This window comes from Lactuca virosa, chromosome 5 (genome assembly GCF_052849685.1).
Source record: "Lactuca virosa cultivar CGN04683 chromosome 5, Lactuca_virosa_CGN04683_v6, whole genome shotgun sequence".
Classification (NCBI taxonomy): Eukaryota; Viridiplantae; Streptophyta; class Magnoliopsida; order Asterales; family Asteraceae; genus Lactuca; species Lactuca virosa.
The window spans coordinates 416,051,154-416,061,050 of NC_136430.1; positions in this window are offsets into that span (position 1 = coordinate 416,051,154).

A 9,897-nucleotide genomic window follows, 5' to 3' on the forward strand; every position below is an offset into this window, starting at 1 on the left:
TCTTTTGAGAGATTTAGACTAATCTCTGGTATAGCAGGTGAAGTTACATATGCTTACTGTAACATTTGATGAGCTTCATCGTCGTACCAGTCCCATCCTTGAACTTCTTCGACTGCAGCAACCTCTGCCAGGGGGAAAGATCTTATTTTTGTAACCCTTTTGTACAAGGTTATTTCGTCCCCTTCAATTCGAATTCCTCCATTCATGGCTCTTGTGAAATTCGTTCCGATGAGCATTTGTATTCCATCACTTATGCTCATATCAAGAACATAGATCAGAGGCATTCTGAATTTATTACCTTCAATCACAAAGTAGCCAGGTTTAATTTTGTGATCTGCAGGTTGCCGTGAGTTAACACCATTGAAATAAACAGTTCGTTCAAGTGGTTCTAAGGCTTCTTGTGGTATGACTGCCTTGCTTACACAGCAAGCGGTTGCACCAGTATCTAAAATAGCATTTACTTTGAACATCTGGACGCCTTGGATTTCGAATTCAACGGTGACATTGTATAGTTTGTTTGTCACCTTTCGTACTTTGGGTTCTTCAACTGTATTCATTGAATGGTGGACTTCTGTTTCGATGAACACTTTGGCTGACTTCTGGGTTTCTAAGGGTGGGAATTGTTCATTCGAGTAAGGATTTTGAGAGTCTTGGTATGGGGTTTCTGGTTCGGGCGTGTTTATTTCTTGGAAGCATCTTATCTCTTCCTCTAAATCTTTTATCTTTTCTCTTGCCATTCTAAGCTGATCTTTAAGAATATGAACATCCATAATTCTATTATGCAGCTGATGTTCATAGTCTTTCTGCATGTTTGCTATTTCAACTCTTTGCTCCATTAGAGTTTCCTTTAAGCTTTGTATTTCATTTTGCAGTTTTAGAGTGTCAATGTCTCTATTTAAGAGCGCATGCCCTTCAGTCCTGAGTCTTTCTGCATATTCCTTGGCTTGATCTTGGAGGGCTTGTTTGAAATTCTTGTCTTTTTCTTGCAAAAGTTCTTTTAGCAACTGAACCTCTCGTTGGGTACTTTCAGCAATTCTTTCTTCTCTTTTGATTGTTATCCTTTTGCCAAGGTAATTGAAGGCACAAAGAGCACATGTTGTGAGCTTACAGTGTGAGCAATGTAACCTGGACCTATGTGTTGTAGCTATCCCACAATAATAGCACATCACATGGTTTGTCAGACCATTTTCTTCCCAATTATGCTGACAATTTTTGCTATTTTGAGGAAGTTGTTTGTCTGGCCTCCATGAGTCCACTTCCTGTGTTTGCTTTTGAATTTGTGAAGAACTTCCTGGATGGAACATAAAACATGTTTCTTCAAGTGGTGATTCATTGATTAATGTCCCAATGTTCTGATTTGTTTTTCCTTGCTCTCCTTCGGAAAAACTATAAACACTAGAATCATCATTGTCGGCTGAAATGACATCCCATTCATCACCAAGTTCCATATTTTGAAATACGGCGGCTCTAGCCATATTCCCTTTTTCACTTCTGCAGTCTCGTGCAAAGTGTCCTTCCTTTCCACAGATGTAGCACTTGCATTTGGAAATCCTGCTCCTTTCATCTTTATATTTCCTCTTGAAGACCTTGATGTGGGTTTTGTGGGGTTTACCTTTGTATGTTGTTGATCTTCTGAGGCCGTATTTCTTTGTTGCTTTATAATATCCGGGGATTGGGATGTTAGAACAGAAGTCAAGTGCTCTTAATTCTTTTTGTAGGGCAGCTTCTTTGCACATTTCTGCAACAAAGCTATGTGTGAACTTGATCGCTGGTAGGACTCCTGATCCAAGACCAGGATATTTGGCTCTAAATAATTCTTCAATTTTCTTTGATAATATTGGTGGAAGTTTGGTGAAGAATTTCTCTGTTGTGGATGGGAAGAACATCCTGCCTGATTTTGAAGCCAAAATCCTGAATTCATCAAGGAATTTCCATAGGTCTTTTGTGTGTTCACAGGTGAGTCGTTCAAGATCTCTGTAGGCTGCATCTTGTTCTTCAGTAGATCCTCGGTAGGGGTCTTCCAGAAGAATAATTTGGCGAACTTGTGAAGTAATGTTTTGTGGGTCGTCCGCTATAGCCTCTAGTGTGGTGTAGGCATCAGGGTACATGGTTCGCCATTGTTGCCACATTCTTTTTTCATTTTCTCCAAATAGATTTTCAACAAATGCAAGTTTTGCTTTGTTGTCAGGCCAATCTTGGTCGTTGAGTCTATTAATTGTTATAGACTCCCATCTGGAGATTACGTCTGCCCATAAGCCTGGATCTGCTGGTAGGATTAGTAAAACTCCTGTGCCGAGGTGGGCTGGTGGTAATGTCCACTACTGATTATAGTATTCACCATATCCTCCTTTAAACACTCTATTGGTTCTTGGATAGTTGAACCCTGTGGGTTGCTGCTGTTGTTGCTGTCTAGCAGGTGGGTAGGTTGGGAGACCCATATTATGATCACTTGGAGGATCATATTGTCCGCTTTCTTCTGTATTTGGGAAGGCTAACTGCTCTAGGTCTCTTCTGAGCTTTCGGATTCTTGGATATTCCATAGCGTCTTCTTCGGTTGTGACGGCAACTGTTTTTTCTGTGTTTATCGCACCAAAGGGGTCTTTCTGATCATGTTCATCTTCGTCTTGTTCATCATCCGTCTCCCAGCCGGAAGGTATGATGTCCTCTATTGCAATTGTTTCAGAAGGGGGATCATATTTGACCAAATAGTCAAATTTTCCAGATGGCTCTCCTAGAGTATCCCAATTGTTTTGTTGAATAAATGCCCCAATAAATTCTTCTTCAGGCTCATCTTGCTCAAGGACTTCTCTATCATTATTGTCAACAGAGTATCTTCTAGGTTCTGGCCTTCGTGAGTATCTTGTGAACTTTAAGCTTTGTGATCTGTCAAGCCTGTTATTGACAGCTACTCCGATTGGAACTCTGACTGTTGCTTGAGTTGATGGTTGAAGGTGCCAACTTCTTCCCTCAAGGTCTGATATGCTTAGATTCTCGCCTGGAATTGCTATGATTCCGCTTGTTTCCAGGTGGTCTACTGCATTTTGGACTTCATATTCAAAGCCCATGTAGCTGGTGTTTGATAATCTTCCGGTGAGATTAATGGTTACCAGGAGGTTGCTTTCTCCTCCTTGCCATGCTTCATAGCCATGAGTTTGGATTGCAACTTCAATGTGGTTATGGAAATCTTCTGTGCTTATCATCATATTTGGCACCATATACACTTCTCTCTCTATCTCCCTTGTAAGAATCATATTGTGTGAAATATAAGTTGGAAGTTCTTAAACCTTTTTTTTTCAAGTAAGTTTTAATAAATATGTTTGAATATTCTAAGATTTAGTCTTTGTTCTTAGAATAAAAATACTTTCCTGGTAAATATTTCTATTATATTTTTATTTGGTATCAGAGCTTATGAACAAAGCGTTTATAAGCATGGTAGCTTAAAAGCCCATTCAAGGTTTGCAGGAAAAGGATATTTGTACCTTTCTTCTAGTTTTGTTTAAAAATCTTTGGTTATTTAAAGTAATATCGTCTGTATTATCCTAAACGGTTGTTATTGGATTTCTTATTTATGTGGGTCCTGTTTTCAAAAACTAATGTAAAAGCCAAAGTACACGCGATCAAGTACCCAGAAGGGGGAATTATGTGTGGAAACGTGAACATTTTTCAAAGAATTTTAGCATCCACAAGTCCAATAAGAATCGTAACTCCCTTAGTATAAATACAGAAGTTATTATTTTCTATGACTGATCGTTTTGAACAAGATATAGCAGATTGGTATAAACATTCCCGAACTGCTAACCTTGAATATCTCAACCTTGAAGAAACTCAAAAGGTCAAGCTGCCAGTTTTAAGTAATAATATTTCCTGTATTCATGATAAACTACTTTTACACGCAAAAGTTTGCATCAAACGTTTTCATCAGATACTTGAAAATCAAAAGGAATTACAACTTCGTTTAGAAACCTGTGAGGAATTGATAAGAAAAACCCAGAGTGAAACCAGAAAAAGCCTACAGCAAATCTCGTTTGAAGTACATCAATATCAACCCCTCACTAAAAGTCAAGTTCTCGATCTAGTTCAAAGAATAGCCGAGCAACCAAAATTGGTTGAGAAAGAAGCACTCAAACTCACGGAAGACCTTAATCAGAAGATCCAGAAGGTTGAACGCCTTCTGCATGAAGTAAGAGCCTTCTTAACCTCATGAGCCTAGCTAGTGTCAGAGCTAGTTCGGACTATCAGGAAGCCGTCGGTGCAACAGAAGACTTTGATTCACCTGCAGTTGGATTTGCAAAACCATCTGATTACAAAAGTGGTGTAGCAGCGCAAAACGCAGCCATAATTAAACAAAACAACACCCTATTATATCTAGTAATAAAGCAAAACCAGAAGCTTTCAGAAATAGAAGAAAAGGTTGAAAGACTACAAAAGGAAGTCAGTCGTGGAAAAGAAGCAACACCCGCAGACCTTGAAGAATCCATCATCAGCTTATCCAAACGGTTAGACAAAGTTTCAATTACGGAAAAAACAGTCACTTCAAGAAAACAAGGTCCTATATACTTTTACCAAGATCCCAACATAATATTTAAAGAAGAATACAAGAAAGACTCGAGAAAATGAGCCACAGGGCAGCCGTTCTTAACAGAGAATCTGTAACCCAGACTCAACCACCAACACAAGAAGATCAGATACGAGGATATCAACAGATTCAACGACTTCAGTACAACACAAGAAGAAGTCTTCAGAGGACGTTTGGAACAAGGTACAACAGAACCTTAGAATCCATGGTTAGCCCAGAAAGACAACTAGAACTTTCAAGAAGCAGAAGGGCAAGTCTCGTTCCGGCAGAAGTCCTGTACTCCAACAACAGAACCACAGTTCGTCACAGAGTGTATCAACACTATTCAGAAAGAAGGCCTAGTGTATGGAGTATAGCGTCATCCCATCCGTCATCTTCAAGAATGTAACTGGTACAGTTACATTCTTCCTCTTTGTTATTGTCTCCTGTGGAATCGTCATCCCTTACGTATCCGAGGCCCGTACGATAATATTTGTGAGTTTCATATGGGCCTAGTTTTTTATTCGTGTCTTGTGATTCACCAGTCCAGTCTCCTTTAGGCTTGTATGCATGGACCGGGTTGTTTCTGAAAATGGGCTTTTCCTCTTCTTCAGTTATGCAGTTGATTGACAGGGAATTGTTAGGCCTTTGGGCTCTTTTTGCCTGATCTATGATTTCTTTTCCTTGGGCTTTGGTTTGGCTTTGGGCTTCAACTTTATTAGCCCGTATTGAGTATGTTCCAAAACGTGCTCCATACCATTCCCATCTTCCGCTATCGTCATGGGTTTCTGCTTCATACCATTGGGTTTTACAATTTTTCTCCTTTTTATGGGCTTCATGAAATTGGGCCAGATTCATGTTTGCCATGCTTTGTGGTTTTAAGGTTGAAGGACTTTCTTGAGTAATCTTTGGGCTAAAGGGTAAGTAACTTCCTGCGGTTGGTCCTTGGTTTTGATTATGGGTTTTGGTAGTAACTTCAATTCTTCCAAAAGGCTTTGCATTTGCTTGAGTTCTTCCATCCTTTGGTCTTTACTAATTCTCTTATCCTGGATTGCTTCTTCGGCTACTTTCATTATCATCTTGGCCTCTGGCTGCTTCTCGTGATCCTGCAAACAAAAGGTTACCATTCGTGATAAGGAGTCTGCTAAAACATTTTGTTTGCCATCAATATGTTCGATATTGATTTGTACTCCAGTTCCTGTAACTGCATCTGTAAACTTTAACCACCGGACTCTTGAGGCTTTGTTGGAATTAGTTTTGTTGTAAAAACTAATTATTGCCTGGCAATCGGTTCTGAGGGTTATTTCCTTCTTGTCTAAGTAATGGATCTTCAATTTCTCCAGTGTGTTTATGCAGGCATTGATTTCAGCGTCAATGGTGGATTGTATAGTTTTAAACCTCCCGCTGGTATAGGCGTAAACTTGTTCTTGAGACTTTGGGTCTCCTTTCTTGTTCTTCCACTTGCAAATTCCTCCCCATCCTTCCATGCATCCATCCGTTTCTAGGATTAAATAGGCTTCTTTTGGTGGGATTTGAAGGTCTGGTAACTCTTGAACCTGCCTCTTTATCTTCTTTATCAGTTCGTAATCTGAAGGTTTGAGCCTTTTGTCTCCATGCAGGCTTGTTTTTTCATATAGGGGTCCAAGTAAGATACCAAGCTTTGGGATATATCCTCTTGCTTAATTAAGAATTCCTAAGAATGATCGTAGGCCTGCTTTTGTCTTCATATTTTCTTCATTGAAATCAGCAATTTTCTTAATTATGTGTGGTTGGAGTTTAAGCTTCTGCCTTCCAACGACTGCTCCGAGGAAATCTATTTCTGTTACTGCAATCTTCATTTTTGTTGGAGAGAGGACGAGGCCAAATTCTTTGCACTTTTGAACCAATATCCTTAAATGGTGTTTATGTTGCTCTTCGTTTTCTGAGAAGACCAAAATGTCGTCAATGTAAACTGCGATAAAATTTTCTGTTCCTCTAAAACATCGATCCATTTTTCGTTGGAAGATTGCTGTGGCATTTTTAGCCCAAATGGCATAACTAGCCATTCATATAATCCTCCTGGTACCAGAAAAGCAGTCCATGGTATGGATGCTTCTTCCATTGCTACTTGATGGAATCCTGATTTTAAATCAAATTTGGAATAAATCTTGGATCTCCCGATTCTGTGTAGCAACGTGTTAATACCTGGCAGAGAGTATTGATCTTTGTACGTATTGTCATTCAATGTTCGATAATTGAAGACCATACGTTCCTTTCCTTTTATCTCTTCACCAGTTTTGGTGTCGATTGTTGTGCCTGAGTTGACTAACATGGCCATGGTCCTGTGTCTACTTGAACTGTGTCTTATAACTCCTAATTGTAGTAGAGCATCAATGTGCCTTTTGAAGGCGTCTTCCATGGCCGGTGTCACGTGCATGAGAGGCTTGTCTTGTATTGTGATATCAGGGTTGATGATATCAATTTTGCACAACTCTCCATTCTTTCGCCAGTGTTTCAACGGTTCTTCACCAATATAGCCTTGTTGCTTAAGCTCTTGGATGACTGGGTTGAAATCTTTTGAGAGATTTAGACTAATCTCTGGTATAGCAGGTGAAGTTACATATGCTTCCTGTAACATTTGATGAGCTTCATCGTCGTACCAGTCCCATCCTTGAACTTCTTCGACTGCAGCAACCTCTGCCTGGGGGAAAGATCTTATTTTTGTAACCCTTTTGTACAAGGTTATTTCGTCCCCTTCAATTCGAATTCCTCCATTCATGGCTCTTGTGAAATTCGTTCCGATGAGCATTTGTATTCCATCACTTATGCTCATATCAAGAACATAGATCAGAGGCATTCTGAATTTATTACCTTCAATCACAAAGTAGCCAGGTTTAATTTTGTGATCTGCAGGTTGCCGTGAGTTAACACCATTGAAATAAACAGTTCGTTCAAGTGGTTCTAAGGCTTCTTGTGGTATGACTGCCTTGCTTACACAGCAAGCGGTTGCACCAGTATCTAAAATAGCATTTACTTTGAACATCTGGACGCCTTGGATTTCGAATTCAACGGTGACATTGTATAGTTTGTTTGTCACCTTTCGTACTTTGGGTTCTTCAACTGTATTCATTGAATGGTGGACTTCTGTTTCGATGAACACTTTGGCTGACTTCTGGGTTTCTAAGGGTGGGAATTGTTCATTCGAGTAAGGATTTTGAGAGTCTTGGTATGGGGTTTCTGGTTCGGGCGTGTTTATTTCTTGGAAGCATCTTATCTCTTCCTCTAAATCTTTTATCTTTTCTCTTGCCATTCTAAGCTGATCTTTAAGAATATGAACATCCATAATTCTATTATGCAGCTGATGTTTATAGTCTTTCTGCATGTTTGCTATTTCAACTCTTTGCTCCATTAGAGTTTCCTTTAAGCTTCGTATTTCATTTTGCAGTTTTAGAGTGTCAATGTCTCTATTTAAGAGCGCATGCCCTTCAGTCCTGAGTCTTTCTGCATATTCCTTGGCTTGATCTTGGAGGGCTTGTTTGAAATTCTTGTCTTTTTCTTGCAAAAGTTCTTTTAGCAACTGAACCTCTCGTTGGGTACTTTCAGCAATTCTTTCTTCTCTTTTGATTGTTATCCTTTTGCCAAGGTAATTGAAGGCACAAAGAGCACATGTTGTGAGCTTACAGTGTGAGCAATGTAACCTGGACCTATGTGTTGTAGCTATCCCACAATAATAGCACATCACATGGTTTGTCAGACCATTTTCTTCCCAATTATGCTGACAATTTTTGCTATTTTGAGGAAGTTGTTTGTCTGGCCTCCATGAGCCCACTTCCTGTGTTTGCTTTTAAATTTGTGAAGAACTTCCTGGATGGAACATAAAACATGTTTCTTCAAGTGGTGATTCATTGATTAATGTCCCAATGTTCTGATTTGTTTTTCCTTGCTCTCCTTCGGAAAAACTATAAACACTAGAATCATCATTGTCGGCTGAAATGACATCCCATTCATCACCAAGTTCCATATTTTGAAATACGGCGGCTCTAGCCATATTCCCTTTTTCACTTCTGCAGTCTCGTGCAAAGTGTCCTTCCTTTCCACAGATGTAGCACTTGCATTTGGAAATCCTGCTCCTATCATCTTTATATTTCCTCTTGAAGACCTTGATGTGGGTTTTGTGGGGTTTACCTTTGTATGTTGTTGATCTTCTGAGGCCGTATTTCTTTGTTGCTTTATAATATCCGGGGATTGGGATGTTAGAACAGAAGTCAAGTGCTCTTAATTCTCTTTGTAGGGCAGCTTCTTTGCACATTTCTGCAACAAAGCTATGTGTGAACTTGATCGCTGGTAGGACTCCTGATCCAAGACCAGGATATTTGGCTCTAAATAATTCTTCAATTTTCTTTGATAATATTGGTGGAAGTTTGGTGAAGAATTTCTCTGTTGTGGATGGGAAGAACATCCTGCCTGATTTTGAAGCCAAAATCCTGAATTCATCACGGAATTTCCATAGGTCTTTTGTGTGTTCACAGGTGAGTCGTTCAAGATCTCTGTAGGCTGCATCTTGTTCTTCAGTAGATCCTCGGTAGGGGTCTTCCAGAAGAATAATTTGGCGAACTTGTGAAGTAATGTTTTGTGGGTCGTCCGCTATAGCCTCTAGTGTGGTGTAGGCATCAGGGTACATGGTTCGCCATTGTTGCCACATTCTTTTTTCATTTTCTCCAAATAGATTTTCAACAAATGCAAGTTTTGCTTTGTTGTCAGGCCAATCTTGGTCGTTGAGTCTATTAATTGTTATAGACTCCCATCTGGAGATTACGTCTGCCCATAAGCCTGGATCTGCTGGTAGGATTAGTAAAACTCCTGTGCCGAGGTGGGCTGGTGGTAATGTCCACTGCTGATTATAGTATTCACCATATCCTCCTTTAAACACTCTATTGGTTCTTAGATAGTTGAACCCTGTGGGTTGCTGCTGTTGTTGTTGTCTAGCAGGTGGGTAGGTTGGGAGACCCATATTATGATCACTTGGAGGATCATATTGACCGCTTTCTTCTGTATTTGGGAAGGCTAACTGCTCTAGGTCTCTTCTGAGCTTTCGGATTCTTGGATATTCCATAGCGTCTTCTTCGGTTGTGACGGCAACTGTTTTTTCTGTGTTTATCGCACCAAAGGGGTCTTTCTGATCATGTTCATCTTCGTCTTGTTCATCATCCGTCTCCCAGCCGGAAGGTATGATGTCCTCTATTGCAATTGTTTCAGAAGGGGGATCATATTTGACCAGATAGTCAAATTTTCCAGATGGCTCTCCTAGAGTATCCCAATTGTTTTGTTGAATAAATGCCCCAATAAATTCTTCTTCAGGCTCA